Here is a 15,923-nt window from a genome sequence, read left to right on the forward strand (position 1 = left end):
AAATATCTTTCAACACGGGTGGAACAATATTTGTACTTATGGACAGAGCTATAGAGTTTAGCTTGCTCAAGACCATTAAAGATCTCATGCTTATGGCTGCGCAATAAATGTCACCAATGCAACCCATAAAACTATGCCCATTCAGACTTGATTTTTTTGGAAAAAGCATTGCTGGTTTGGAAAATTGAAAGCCCTTGTGAAAACTGAAAGATTTTTATGTAAAGGAAAAAACCAGGCAACTGTCCTAGTAAAATTTGATTTTCTTTTGATTTCCCTGAAACATAAATCCTGAATCATAGAGCTTTACACTTCCCCAAACAGAAACAACACTGCAATAAGCAGCTTATTTTGGTTTTGAACTCCTGGAAGTAAGTTATTATGTGACTGCTTACTAAACAAAGAACACAGAGGAAATTTCTAACTTAAGTTTTGTCGCATACTAATATAATCTCTTAGATACAGAAATTACTTTTCTGTAAGATGCATCTATAGCTGCTACCTGTTGTGCCACCAACAGAAATGTGAGAGGAAACACATCAAATGCTCTTTCTCAAGGACTTTCCAGCTTCATCCTCTTTTTGGATGCACACCTGCTAGGTGATCAGCATGCCAGGTCTGTATGAATGGAAGAGAACATATGCAGAATGATCTCATTGGTATTCCACATGCAATTTCAAAGCTAAACAATGCATGTCTTTTATATATGAATCATCTCCTAGGAATTCATGCCTTCGTGGCACCTTTTCTAAAACAGGAAATAAATATGGGTTGCTAAGTTACTTTCATGCTTTGAAAAATCCCACTGCCATTTCTATTGTCCAGTTTGTGTTCTGAAGGCTGTGCTCCATCACAGGGATTTTTTTTCCTTCCATAATGAATACTTGCTGCTTTTACCTTTGTCTTACTTTCTGGTGAAGGTAAAGTCACACAGATTCCCTGCATGTTTTGCCTCTTAGACCTGTACCAAATGTGCCTCACATTGTACCACTTTGCTGGGAAGTGCCTAGAAGATGCAGACAAAAATTCTCCAGGCACAGACAAAACTCCTCTGGGCAGTGAGGCACCAAGCCAGTGCTGGTGACCTTATACTCCTTGCTGGAGCACTCTCTCAAGAACATGTCGATGTCTGGGCTGGGACACTTGATGCTTCAGCCAAGGCCAGTGCTTTTGCCTAGCAGCTGAAGTAATCTGCATCTCAAGGATCTACTCCCCCATCTTTCCATCGTCGACTTGATTGCACATAAACTTTATACAGTATGCAGTTTATACAGTTACTTCCCATCCGTATCTCTTAAGAGTGGCTGTATTAAGGTTAACTAGCTTAGGAGTCATAAATAGGAATGGCTAATGTGATTGTACAAGCTTCCCCCCGGATCCTGGTCCATATTGTAACTCTGACCTGTAATGCACTCTCCCTGCAATTCCAGTACTGGGCGTCTCTTAAGCAAATACAGCTAATCACTTCAACAGGTTGCTGACTTTTATGAATTGAATTGCATAGCAAATAGCTGTGACAGTGTGTACAACATTGCCAGACAAGAAAACAACATCATTATGGAGGGAAGAATGTTCCCCAACTCAAGAGAAGAGAGAAAAAAATGTTTTATGTTACTTCTTATAAAAGAAGGGTGTTACCTGGGGTTGCTGCCTGGGGGAGAGGGCATGGGGGTGTGGGAGGGAGGTTTTTGTTGAGGTTTTTTTTGCATGTATCTGGGAAGTTGGTACTGAAATGGTGGGTCAGATACCCAGAGTGTACAAACATAGATTCTGTCTCTCCATTTTCCAAGATGGGGGCTTAATGCCAAAAAATGTGTGATGGTGCAATTAAGCAAAGGCAGATGAGAAGCAAATCATGCAAGATACTCAGCCACCTCTGCAGGGGCAGAGATGAGACTACTCTGAACAAACTAAATGCATGCTGAGACTGTGACTTTCTCCCAGGACCCACACGAGTTTCAGCTGCCTTCCCCTCACGTTAGCTTTTTCCATTTCTCACCAAGCCTTGCAGGCTCAAAGTGCCTCTGGCCCTGGTACCCCAGACAGGGTTTAACAGCCAAGCTAATTACCCCAGTAAATGAAATATCTTATTTCATCAATTCTACCTTTGGTGATCTTCTCCCACTTCCACTTTCCACCTCTTGCCCCAATTAATTTCAACGACTTCAGTTTTGTCATACCTGAAATACATTTGGCCACATCAATACATTTGGCCACATCTTTCTTGCAAGGTGCAGACTGAATTTACACTATAGTGATTTAATTTTCTGCAGGCTTTGACATAATTAGCCAGGCAAGCCAGCTAAGCTGTAGGTTGCTTTGTGCTGTACATTCAAAGAGCATTCAGAGCTGTTGGAATACTCTGGAAATAATTTCCTTGCAATTTTCAGCAATGTAGTACAAATTCTTGGTGAAATGGTGCATTAGTCACATATTACACAACATGTCTCTCTCTAATAACTTATAGCAAATTTTAGCTGTACTAAAAATAGTAGTTACAGCCCTCATTAATTATAAGGATATTGGATAGTAAATTGCTGCAAAAAGCTTTCATGCCAGGAACTGCAAGCTCCCATGTTTGTATTTGATGTCTGTATTATGAGACAAATAATGTTTCCTCTTCCAAAACCACAGGCCCTGGCCAGAATATCTGGCAAAACTCTCCTGAAAAAAACAGGAGACAGACATTGAGGACATACAAGCTCCAGGACTTGCCCCTGGTTTTGTGTCACTGGCTTTAGCAAGGTCATGTAGCCGGATGCCTGGGACTGCTGGTGGCCTTTGCAAGAAAGATTCTGATAATGCTGTAGAGAGCATGACTCTGCAGGGAATCCATTGCTTTCAGGAGGTTATTTTCAGCATGTGGGACAAAGGTCATTATAATTGGCAGCACTGCAGTGAGGTTAAACCAGCAATCTTCAGGAGAATTTTGTTTGCAAATCTGTTTGCATCCAGTGGGAACACAGACAAGTGTTGGGAGAGATGATATTAGTTTACAGAAAAGTGACTGGTGTGAAAAAAATGAAATGGGAACGACTATCACATTCCCAGAACTGAAGTTACACATCCAGAGCAGCCTAAACTGACCTAGGACAGACCTTGGCCACCTTGTCTTCTCATAGGTTGGAAAAGAAATCAAGTCAATAGTATTGGGTTGGTCTAGCTCCATGAAGCAATTTGGCAGAGAGCTGGAAGGGCACCTCCTGAGCCTGTGTGAGGCCAAGGCTGGGGCCAGGCAGAAGGGCAGCATATCACAGTCCTGGTGCCCTCCCTGGGGCTGGTGAGGCCTGCCCACCCTTCCACAGCAGTGAAATCTCCCAGGCAAATGGCACCACAAACCCCTTGGCAAATACACCCAGGGAAAGGTCCAGCAGCACACAAACACAAGGGGATCCTTTTTCTCCTGTACAAACTCAGAATGAAATAGTGGTACTTGTTTCCCCCAGGGTGTAATGAAAGGATGAATTCTACAGGTCTGGGGAGGGGTTAGAGAAATTCTATGCTGTTCCCTGTGCACCAGCCTTTTGGTGACAGGCCAGGGTATTACTGGTGGGATAGCTCAGACACTGCCCTGCTCATTGACACCTCCTTATTCATTCTGATGGCTCAGTCAAGTGAATTGCACACAAAAATTCTGTGGCTCCTTTTTCAGCTTAATTCAGCTTCTTCCTATGTCTCATGACAGAGGGGTCTTTGGGGATGAGTAGGGTTCCCCTGCAGCAGTAATATGCCAAAAAGCCAAACCCTAACCCAATACCATTACATACAATTTCCTTGCTAAAATACTATACTATAAGCTGGTATAATAGGGTACCCCACACTTTATTGAGATCCAAAAAACTCTCTTGCTGCATTCTTCTTTGTTTCAGATTTGATTGATTTTTCTCAGTGTATTGGGGATTTTGTTTCTGTTTGGCTTTGTCACCTAAGTATAGTAGTTAGAAAATGAAGAATTTTTTTTCTTTCCTTTCTTTTCCTTTATTTCCTTCAAGAAGGCCAGTAAAATCAAAACTCTTCCCAGTAAACCTTTTTGTCTTCAAAACCCAGAGGTCTGCTATATTAAAACAGGCCAAGCATTTGCAAAACAAGACCTCAGCCATTTTCTCCATTGGAAGTAGTCAGAAGGCACAGCTCTGTCTCAACATGCAGAGCAGAAAAGACTGTAACACTCCAAAGCTCACATCACATAAACATCCCAGTTAATTGCCAATTTCTGCTGGAGCATTAGAGCAACAGGACACATTCATGGGACATCCAAAGCTGCCTCATCAGTCCCATCCCTCAACTCTTTTAAATGCCAGAAGCCAGCTGAGAGTTGTGCACTGTGAAGTTTTCCAGCAGTGAGTGTGCAGCTGAGCTCCTCCTGCTCCTTACCTGGGCAAGGGAACATTCCCAGACTCACTCCAGTGGCGGCGACTGTGAGTAGAGTAGCTTTGAGGAGAATTCCTCAAAAACATTCACTCAAGGACCACTTTGGCTCCTCAGTCTCCTGCTGCTCTCCCACTGCATCAGCAACTGGGGAGAATTGCAAAACCACTGCTTCATGAAGGCAAAGGATCTGGTAAAATCTGTCAGATCTGGGCCTTGCAAATAGGCAAGGAACTGCAGCCAGCAAGGGAGCTAGGTCCTGTCCTCCTGCAGCATCACACTTCCTTAGGTGGGTGCTACCAGCATTAAAAGCAGGGAGTATATGATGAAGGAGCTTCCAGGCTTCTTGACAAACACTTCCAGAGGAAGCTGAGCACTCCTGAGGGCCAGCAAACAGGTGTTTGCTTTCTCTTTTCTGCAGCCTTGTCCTGCATAGCACATGGGAAGTAGCTTCCCTTATTTGTCCTTCCAAGATTGACCAGATTAGTCTCCTCATCCAACATGCTGAACAAAAGTCATTTGTATAACAATTCTTAGGGCTAGCATTTACTCACCCCATAGCTGTTAACCCCGACCTCCCTGGATCTGTATCCCAGCCTGAGAATCCTGCACAGGCTGGTAACAATTGCAAATCATGTTGTCAGAACTTCTTAACAATTGCAGCTATTTTCTTGCTTTCTGTGCTTTCTGTCACTCTACCTGTCACAGGACTTAAGTGCACCCTTTCTTGGTTCTGCCTTGGACACAAGGCACCTTACATTTTTAAACATAGGAACCAAATAAGCTGGAATTAGAAAAAGGAATAAAAGGGTTCCCCCTTTCACCAAGGGAAGATAGCTTAGTGGTCTTCAGTGAAAATGTCCTTTCTGACATGCCCTACCCATTTTTTGTGCAGTAAAGAGCCCTTTTTCTCCCTAGATGAGCAGAGCAGGGAGGGTACTGAAGAAGCAAGTCACCAGAAGAATGCAGAGAAATCCCCAAAGAGCTGTGGCCTGGAAATTAGGCAGAAGATATCTTGTAGCATTGTTTGTATGGCTGCTGGGTTTTGCTTCGCTGCAGGGCATGTGGAGGCTTTTCATTTTGCAAAAATCAGCATGGAGCATCTGGGGTAGGGGCCATACCATTTAGTAGGCCCTGAAATGAAAAAGCTCCATAGAACCCATTTACGTTGACTCTTTAGCTATCAGAAATCATGAATTGTGATTCATTTATACCCTTGTCATAAGATGACCACTGCCTCTTCCCAGGCAGCAAGTTATAAAAGGGTTATTCATCAATTCATTAGCATTTAGCAGAGCAAAGTAAGTCAGTTCCAAGTTGATGATGCTAAACTATCAGTGAAATGAGATCAAAATCATTAAGAGCGAGACACTGCCAAGTCATGTTATGCTGAAGTGGCATCTCCAAAACGAACAAAGAGATCTCAAGCTTTTAAGCCTGAAATTATGACATGGAAAATGTACTTAGCTGCTAGAGACCTGTAACTGAAGAGCTGCAGGTACCCAGCTTCAACAGGTCTCTGTGGGGGTAGCAGCACTCTTATCACTGACCCTAAGGCAGATGTCTAAACTCCCTGGGTGGCAGGAAGGTGGTGGATTCAGTTTTGGATCCACCTTGTGCAAATGCTTTCTGCCCACAGGCATCTTCCAGCCCAGCATGGAGGGGTTTCTGGGCTGCACTTTGGAAGTACATCTCTCATGATATGTTCAGTTTTAACCCCTAATTCCGCATTCTGGGTTCTGTCACTACTCCTCATTACCTGTACTTGTGGGCACCCAGGTCTGGATGCTTGCCAAGGTTTCAATTGCATTGATTGAACACTATTCCATGAATGCATGCTTTAAAAAACTTCATTTGGTGAGTTTTGTATCTCTCCTTTATTGTTTTTTTGGGTTTTTTTTTTTTTTTTTTTTTTTGTAAATGATCTCCTGGCAGGCAAAACAACACTTTGTGAGCCCATATTGAAGTTCATTCACAGCACAGCTCACATGTTATCCCAATGAGCCCTTGGGGAGGATGGAAATCCACTGGATGGAGTAGGATGCTGGGAAAGTGTCCTTTATTCATGGTTAACTTCAGCCAGGATGAGGCAGTTGGAGAGGCTGGAGACAAGTCTTGTGACATGTGCAGAACATTCCCTGCTGCTTGCTGGAAGAAATCTGCACTTACTAGAAGGAGTAAGGGATTCCTGACTGATGGAAGAACATGACTCTGCTCTCTGCTGAACTTTCAGCATTGCAACTGGTCTGCTTTAGAGTCAAAAATAACTGGTTTAGAAGTGCTCTAAGACATACATTTCTTATTACCCCCTTATGCTAGCTACATCAGGAACTGTGGACTAACTATCTCCCTTACTTTGTCCTTTCCAATCCTGATTTCCCTGGGAAACTAAGGTACTTATGATGCCTGTTTCCATTTGCCCCATCTATCAGACTTTTATCGGTTAAAACCATTTAAAGCTATTAATGTTTCTGCTTTTGCTATAACAAACAGCTTACTTCATGAGCTCATTCATGGAAACTAAATTAATTTTAGAGGCTAATAATGACAGATAGAGTGTGTGTTATTTTTACTGAAGGAAAGATGTCAAATTCTAGGCTTACTGGTAGTGCTTACATCTGAGCTGAGCTTAGGCCACAGCCACTGTATGCTGGTGAGGTTCCTCTGATGCCATGCCAGTTTTTCCCCAAGGGAAATTGGTTCCTCTTTTTAGGTAGGAGCATCTGCCTAATGTGCTATTTATAATATATTTCTTTCACAGAATGTCATTTAGAGCTACAACTGCATTCAGAAATGCAATGAATGAAATTAATATGTTTCTGAAAATATTTTAAATGCTTTGGAAATGATTAAAATGTGAATAAAAAGGATCCTTGAATACATTAATGAAATTAAGTCAGCATAATTAAGACCACATAAAAATTCACTGGTTTCAGTGGCATTTAGATGTTGATATTGATATTGGTATAAGGAAGAACAGAAAGAGTTTTCCAAAGTTTGTAAGGACACCATGCATAAAACTTAATGCTTTTCAGACATTGCAGTTACGTATACTCGCCTGAATTCTTCTTTTATAATGGCCAAGCCATTAAAAGGAGACCTTTCCTACCCCTCTAGCATGTAGCAGCATTAATAAATCAAGTGATTTCTTGCTGGCCAAAGTAAGTTAGCCTGAAAAAAATGTGTGTAATATACAGGTTATATAGCTGTGATCTTCTTTACACTAATAATATCCTTCCTTATACTGCATATGTATTAATTGTTTAAAGACAACACAAAATTAATATTCTTTTAGAAGACAACTTATGGTTGAAAAAATGTAGCAATAGCCATGCATGTAATATGGTTTAACAATCTTAAATATTCCAGACAGGAAAAGTTTTTTGTCAAAGTCTCTGACAGTTTAAACTTTAAAGCTTCAGCAAAACTTTTAAACTTTTAAACTTTGAACCTGTTTGAACTTCATTTGATTTATGAATTATTAAATGTACCACTGAAATTCACCGTCTTTATTTTCATCTAGTAAAGATTTTTTGTTTAAAAGCTACAGATGAGGAGTGGGAACTAAGGAAATGCAGCCTGAGGAGATTATAGCCCTGTTTTATCAGAACAGCATTCCTCTCAGCTGTATAAAATAAAAACCCCAGTAAAATATTTAGAAGTGGGAGAGATAAAGGGCTGAAACTGGTATATACAAAAGGGTGGGGAAAATGAATGCTAAACTGGAAAGCCGGATTAGGCAAGATTTGGAAAATGAGATACCTCTAAATTAATTATTTAACTCTTCCTTCACGTCCTGATCCATTTTTCTATGTCAGGATTAAGAGAAGGGCAGCACCAGGTTAACAGTGTCTTTAACATGAAGTCGAGGGCAGTGGGAAGGAGGAAGGCATTACTTTAGCTAGTTGCTCTGGAGGAAACAAATCTCTGGAAAGGGAAATGCCCTGAATGGCTCCCAGAGTCCCGCGCCCGAGTGCTGGCTGTAATTTATGCCCCGGCTGACAGGGAACCTCCCTAAATCACAGCCCTGACACCATATAGGTACAAATGGAGAAGGTAAGTGGTCAATGCCTGTGCCATAGCAGCATTCACACACTGCTAACCACAGCTCCCAGCTCTCCTCCCAGCATGGTCTGGGTACTGCATGAGGATCTTTCCGAAAACCTTTTGGAAAGGCTGCCCTGGAAGAGGCAGCAGGGAGCGTGGTGGCAGCCTGTGCACAGGCAGTGGGTATTTATAGCCTGTGTCTGAATGAGCCTGGACAGATGCAGTTTATCTGGGAGTGTTAGATACTGCCTGCATGCTGGTGATCTCTCGCTAGTGGGATAAAAGGAGAAATAAATAGAAGGCAAGCCTGCCCATTTGCAAAAGTCTGTGGTTTTTGGGCTGCTTTAGGGTAACCTTAACAGGGCCAGCTGAGTTCCCCAAGGAAAACATGCATCTCCCTGCCAGGAGCAGAGCTGAGCTGGATAACTGTGTGGGAAGGGGGCAGGAGAGCAGCACGGGCTGTCCTGCTCTCTCCTGCTGGGGTAGGGGACCGGTGCCTTTGGGAAGGCAGCCACCAGGAAACACGGGTTGCTCCAGCCCTCCTGTACATCTTCCAGCAAGTGTTGTCACAGGGCAATCACATTAATAGGGCTGAAGATAAAAGGGATAAAGCACACGGGGAAACTGAATGAAACTGGAGCTGCATGAGTGCTGTAATACCCAAACTTGGCAAACATGTAATGTCAACAACGTAAGTTACAACTGAGCTTCTGAACGTGCAGTGAAAGAAATAGAAGACAAAGGTGAAAATGGGGAAAACTGGGGAAGAGGGAGGGTGGAAACAAGGTATTCCTCAGCCTTGCATGCAGCCATTACAATAATCCAAGCAGCATCCAGCATCAGGTTACGCACTGAAAACAAGGTCTTAAATGGGAGAGAAACTTGATATGTGAGTATTTTTCTCTAATAAGGAGCTTTTTGTCTGTTTGTTTCCTTATACCTCATTCAGGATGATGTCTTCTTACATGAGAGAAACTACAGTGATTTTACCTCCTTCCAAGTGGAGCACAAAATTAAGGCTACTCACCAGTGAGGTGAACAACACTGGGACACTGCACATGGACAGACTGCTACGATGTGTCTAAGGAAGGGAGAATCAGGAGCTTTGGGATCTGATTTAAATCAAAGCACTTAAATCTATCTCATTTTGAGTGTGTTTTACTGAGGGGTTGCCTTTAAAATAGGACTACTTGACTTTTTTTTTTTACTCTGGAGTGTATTTACTTAGAAAATCTGAAAAACTGAAAAGCTTATGGATAGGGAGAACTGTAGAGAAGTGCAAAGCTCAGCTATGGGGGACTAAATCACAGACAGACAACTGGGCCAGTAACCACATTATTTCTGTAAGGGCATTCATGAGTATAATGGTTGCAATCACAGAATTGGGCATTTGGCACACATTTGCTGACATTTCCTAAGGAGAAAAATAATAATGCCATTATTTTGCAGTGTCAGCGGAGTTCACTCTTTTGTTCCAAGCAAGAGTCCAGAGGCTTTTCCCTAGCAAATATGTGCAGAGGCTCAGGTAAATCAGAAAGCACTGGAGCCTACAAAAGGTGCCGTGGTTGCATCCCCTACAAAATTGAAACTCACCACCCCATGGCTCTGTGGTGTTTCAGAACCAAGCCACCCTATGTAGCTACAAGCCTTCAGCAATACTGTTTTTAAAACATAATGCAGGCTTGAATGCTGAGGACAGCTTCTTGACTTCAGAGAGAAGACAATCATTCAGCCATATGCTGAGACCCAGGTGAATTGGGCAATCCTTGTTTCCCCCATAGCTATTTTCACAGCCACCAGCACGCGGCCATGCCAAAGGACTGACTGGATGTGCTATAGCAAGATCCTCTGTGGCCATTTGTTCCAACACATTTCTCTTGTCCTGTCTTAAGGGATGCACCAAGACAACAGTAACTCAGGATAGAGGCTGGGTTTAAAAGCTGTGTTTTCTATAGAAGCCTGGCTCCAAAGCTCAGGAGATTGGCATACTTCTCGCCACTCGGTGTGGAAAAGCAGCTATCTCACATGCAAAATGCATTGCAAAACCAATACAACACTACAGTGCATTCTGTGAGCAGGTTCAGATAAGGCTTGGGTACAAACATATCCCCTCCAATCCCCAGCAGCTCTGGGATCAATTTCTCTACCAGCAGTATCATTCCAAAGTGGGCCCATGAACCAGCATCAGAGGCTTACAGACTGATCAATGCTACCTTAGATGTGTAGGGTTTGGCAGTTCCATTGCTGAGGAGCTACTCCACACAGTTTTAAATAGCACCAGAGTGCTATTTAAAAAATAAATTAATTGTCACTTTGGCTTCCCTGCAGCTTTTCTCTGTTTTGTGCATAGTCTGAAATTACCATTGGTGCCCTGACCCAGCCAGGGGCTTTGAATCAGCTCTGAGGGAAACAGGTCAGACCAGAGTCCTGGTCTCTTGCTAAAAGCAAGCCAGTACTTCAGGAAACAACCAGCCTGGAAAATTAAAACAAAAAAGGGAAAGAAAGAAGAAAAGAAAGAAGAAGGAAAGAAGGAAGAAGAAGGAAAGAAAGAAGGAAAGAAAGAAGGAAGAGGAAGAAGGAAAGAGAGAAAGAAAGAGAAGAAAGAAAGAGAAAGAAAGAGAGAAAGAAAGAGAGAGAGAAAGAGAGAAAGAGAGAAAGAAGAGAAAGAGAGAAAGAGAGAAAGAGAGAAAGAAAGAAAGAAAGAAAGAAAGAAAGAAAGAAAGAAAGAAAGAAAGAAAGAAAGAAAGAAAGAAAGAAAGAAAGAAAGAAAGAAAGAAAGAAAGAAAGAAAGAAAGAAAGAAAGAAAAGAAAGAAGAGGCCTTTCTTTGAGGATTTTCTGTGAAATCTGAGGCAAAATCCAAGGAAACTGTGCACATCACAGGCATTTAAAAATATTTAACATATTTATGGAATTTATGACTCAGAGAAATGCATTTTAATAGTTCTTCCCCAGCACAAAGGCAGAGGAAAACACCCAGCTGGGGCAGGTAGAGAATGGCTGCTGCTGGACTCATCCATTCCAGCTTCCCCCTTGAGCTGCAGCAGAAGCATGGATAGCAGGGATCAGACAACGCTGACACAACTTGGAACTAGCAAGGCTGAAAGACTCTGACAATGTGAAAACTTGACTCATAAAGTCCTTTTTTTTTAAAACTCTGAGACCTTTCACCCTCTGTTTCCTTTGCCTTTTATAACTGTGTAAGGTCTTCTAGGGATCCCTTCCCGTGTTTCTTGCTCAAGGAAGCTGGCACCCACATGGCCCCAGCAAAGGTGATCTAAGGCACCCATGGGCGCACAGAGGGATGAAAGGATGGGATAGGAAAGCAAAGGGACCAGCGGCACCCAGGGTTCCCGGTTCCCAGGGTGCTCCAGGCACCCCACCCAAATCAGCGTGAATTTGGACTTCAAGAGGGCGCGGACCGGACGGGCTGGGAGGGGCTGAGGGGGCCGGCCGGGGGCAGGCGGTCTCTCCTCCCGCAAATTTTGGCCGGGCGGCCTCTCCCCCATCTCCATCGCAGGAAGCATTTGAAATATTTCCACCCTGAAGTGGACCCAGTTCCCCCGCCACTTGTAGCGCTTGGCAAACAGCGGCGGCGGCCCGGCACATCCCGGCCCGGCCCGGCGGGAGGCAGGGAGGGAGAGGGGGAGGCAGGAAGGTGGGTGCCGGCCCCCCGCGTCCCTCCGCGGCCCCGGAGCCCCCCCGGAGGCTGGCGTGGGCGTGCGCCTCCCCCAAGTGTGTGTTTTGGATGAGGCGGCGCATCAGCTGCCTGGTATCAGCGCTGCGGCTCCGGCGGGGCGGGATGGAGGCTGAGCAGAGCCAGGCTCGGGAGGGTCAAGTACAGGTTGCTGCGCAGGAAAGAGCCGGGGGAGGGGAGCCTGGGTCACTCCTCTCGCCGCTGTCTCTCCCTTTCTCTTTTTCCCTTTTTTCCCCCCGCTCTTTCCCCTCCCCATCTCCTTTTTTTTTTTTCTTTTCTTTTCTTTCCCTACCCCCCCAGAAGGGGATGTTGGGACTATTCCATCAGTGTGGTATGTCTGTGTAAACATCATTAGCTCCTATGAGCTGACACGCTGGAGATTTTCATTTCTTCTTACAAATCGCTCCCTTCCACAATAAAAATACCATGCATATTAGGCTGGATATGTTCGGAGGGAAGATGGAGATGTTTATTCTCCTTTGATCTCTCACAAAGCAAAAAGTCTTGGCAGAAGAATAGCACTGGAGACGGGAGAGGGTGCGGGTGTCCCAGAGGGCGCTGGGCAGCCTTGGGGCTGCCGGGCGAGGGCAGGTCCGGTGTCCCGGCCATGGGCACAGAGGGATGGGGCAGAGCTGAGGGGCTCAGCACGGCCTGGGGACACATCCCAAACTCTGCCGGCCCAGCCAGGCCCTGGCGTTCAGCACGGCTCTCCAGTAGAGTTCTGATGCTCTTAGTGAGGAAAGGCTGATTGAGCAAAACCTCATCTCCAGAGCACATCTGGAGAAAAAACGCCTTTTTTGTTTTTCTTTTCTTTTTTTTTTTTCCTCCTCTTAAATGCTCTGGGGTGTCCAGCTGCCAGTGGGGTTACTCCATGCAGGGAGCTCTGCACGCGCTGGGCTTGGCTGGGCTCCGCTCAGCAGAGCAGAGCCCCGTAGAGCCCAGCAGAGCCGAGCCAAGCCTGCTATCTCCCTCGATCCACTCCTTATCTCTGGGAGCTGTTGTAGCAAGCAGGGAGCTCCAGCAGAGAAGCTTCCCTCGTCCACTTCCCCCTTCTGTCTGTTTGCCCTGGCAGAAAAGCAGCACTTTAGTAACCAATAGATGTCCACACTCTTCTTCTTCTGAAGCCCTCTTCATTTCCCTTGCCTTGATGCCTTGGTAGGTACTACTTGCTTCCCTCTCCTTAGTCATACTGGGGTGGGGGGGGAGTAAACTCGGTGGGATATTCTCTGTGGAGCAACAATAGAATCCATGATGTACTTGCAGCTGATTTTAGTGTTATAGGTTTGTTGGTAGCTCTTTTTTTACACAAAAAGTCAAAATGGACAACGTAAAGGGCAGGGAAGTCTGAGAGAACAAGGCCTTTCAAAACAAGATTGAGATGTGCTGAGCTCGTTTCTGCAGCTGTGCTTTGCCCGGCTCACCAGGAGAAGGCAGCAATCTCCGCACAGCATGCGGGAATCCTCACTAGCCTTTACGGTGGGACTTCAGCCAGTTTTGCTGAGTCCTACATCCCAAAGGCAGCTTTGGTGCAGAGATCCACCCAGATCCCAGACTTCTCAGGCTTTCTCTTTTTGATTTTGGTAATGTTTGCCTCTGCCTCGTTCTATTGGTGTGTGTGCTGAGCCACACGAACAGCCATAGCCAGCACAGTTCAGGCTGTTCACAGAGGCCAGGAGCACGGATGCAGGGTCCAGACTCTGCTGTTCCCACCTGACACCCCTGGGCGAGCAGGCAGCCCTGCTGCTGGGCTGCTGCTCCCAGTGGTGCCGGCTCAGCTGCTAGCACAAAGCTGGCAAACTCCAAATGTCAGCTCTTCTCCTCCTCATGGCCAATCCCCTTCCATAGCACAGATCGGACCGTGGGTGCTACTGTGAAAATCCATTAGTCAGACTGCATTGGGTAATCTCTCCTATTTGTCCTCTGGCGTTTTCTTTTCGTACCTCAAACCTTATCTTCATAAATCTCTGGGATGAGGGTGTGGGCAGAAACCCCCCTGTTCCCTTGTTCCCTGTCCAGCCCCCCAGTTCATGGGCTCAGTAGCTGGGTAGGGTTGTGTCAGAGTATTCAGCTCCTTCCTCCCACACACTTACAGTGATTAATCACTGAGGGAGCTTTGTTCAGATGCTGTCTTTTCCCAGACAAACTGAAGTAATTTGTATCAAGAGCAACTCATGAGAGGTTTTTCACAGGTCTCCACACATACACAGTTGTGTGAAGTGGAAAATCCATGGCTGCAAGATAGCAGGCTGCTACTGCAAAGGAGTTTTGCTTTCAACTCTACCTATGTATTATATGGCCATCATACCATTATATGGTATTCCATGGCCCTCAAGACCTCTATTTTAGAGAGTCAGCTGGCTAACTAAGGACAGCATTTTGCTTAATAAGTGTCAAAAGTCAGAGGTAAAATGGAGTTATCACTTTTCCAGTGTCTGATAATCTAGCCTTCATTCTTTGAATACATTTATATGCCATGTGATTGCAGTCGCAGCACCGATAGGCCTGGAGCCCGAATCATGACCAAATAGTGAAGGAGTTAGGAATCCACATTTCTCAGCCAGACATGAAAAGCTGGAGTCTTTCAATCTGCACAGAAAAATAAATTATGAAAAAAATTCATCAATTAGGCAGAACAAAGTCATGAATTCAAAAACCTTGTTTAATTCATGTTATTCCTTTTGTCCAAATAAGTACAAATGGAGATTTCAAAATGTACTTCTCTAACCACCCAGGAGAAAATGCCCATTACCAGGTTTGGAAGATCTGTTCTCATGTGGCCAAACTTGTGACTCCTTTGAAGATTTTCCTAGAGGATAAGTGTTGTCATTCCAGCATCCCTAATACATTAATTGTGTAGATAATGCTAAAATTTCTAGGCTGTATGATTTAAGACATCTGTTTTATAAGACCAGATGGTTTCTTCTCATGGTAGGGCATGGGCTGTGACTTTACTAACCTGGCTCTTGCACATCCCATCGCTGGTGTCAGACTGTTCAGCCCACTGAATGCCTTTACAGCAGTGATGTCAGTTTTTCAGTGCTGGGCATCCATGAATGACATCGTGAGGAAACAATGTACCCTCATTTTTAACACCAGAGATGATTGAATATCTAAAAAATATCTTGAGTGAATAAGAAGTGTTCACTTTTTTGTTTGTTTGTTTTGTGGCTCCTGCATTTATTCAATGTTAATAGCTTAACAAATAGTTAATTAGTAGAAGTCTGAAACAGTAAACTTTTTAAATGGTATTGATGGAAAGGTAATTTTAAATTCACTTATGCTGGCAATCACAGGAAAATAAAACAATATTTAATTTCTCCTAACTTGGGCTCAGTGAAATGAGCTGCAAATCTTTAGGCAGACTAATGAGATCAAATCTTGGATCTGCAGTAGAATCCCATTTATTGTGATTGTGATTTGTTGACCAAAGTTTTTTCAAAGAGTGCAGAAAATGGTTTTTAATAAAAGCTCTTAAAAATCTCATTACTCACAAACAGAATTAGCCAGGCCCTCTAGAAAAATTATTTCAGTGAATTCTTTGCCTGGACATAATCCCCCTTCTCCTCCTCCTCTTCCAGCAGTATTTTTAAAGTGAACAACCACAAATTTCTTGGGTTTTCATCTCCAGAGGTTTGAAAAAGAAGGTCACAGAAATAAGTGATTTTTTCTCCTCTTAATTTTGTACATTACTGTGAATTCCAATATAATAAATTGTGACTGAAGTGGGCTGATCAGGGAGAGAGAGCATCTGTCATTTCTGTTCCCTAGATTAGGCACCACTGGCTGTTTCTCCTGAAAGGGTCTCTAGTGTGAACT

This window comes from Molothrus ater, chromosome 1, assembly GCF_012460135.2.
Source record: "Molothrus ater isolate BHLD 08-10-18 breed brown headed cowbird chromosome 1, BPBGC_Mater_1.1, whole genome shotgun sequence".
Lineage (NCBI taxonomy): Eukaryota > Metazoa > Chordata > Aves > Passeriformes > Icteridae > Molothrus > Molothrus ater.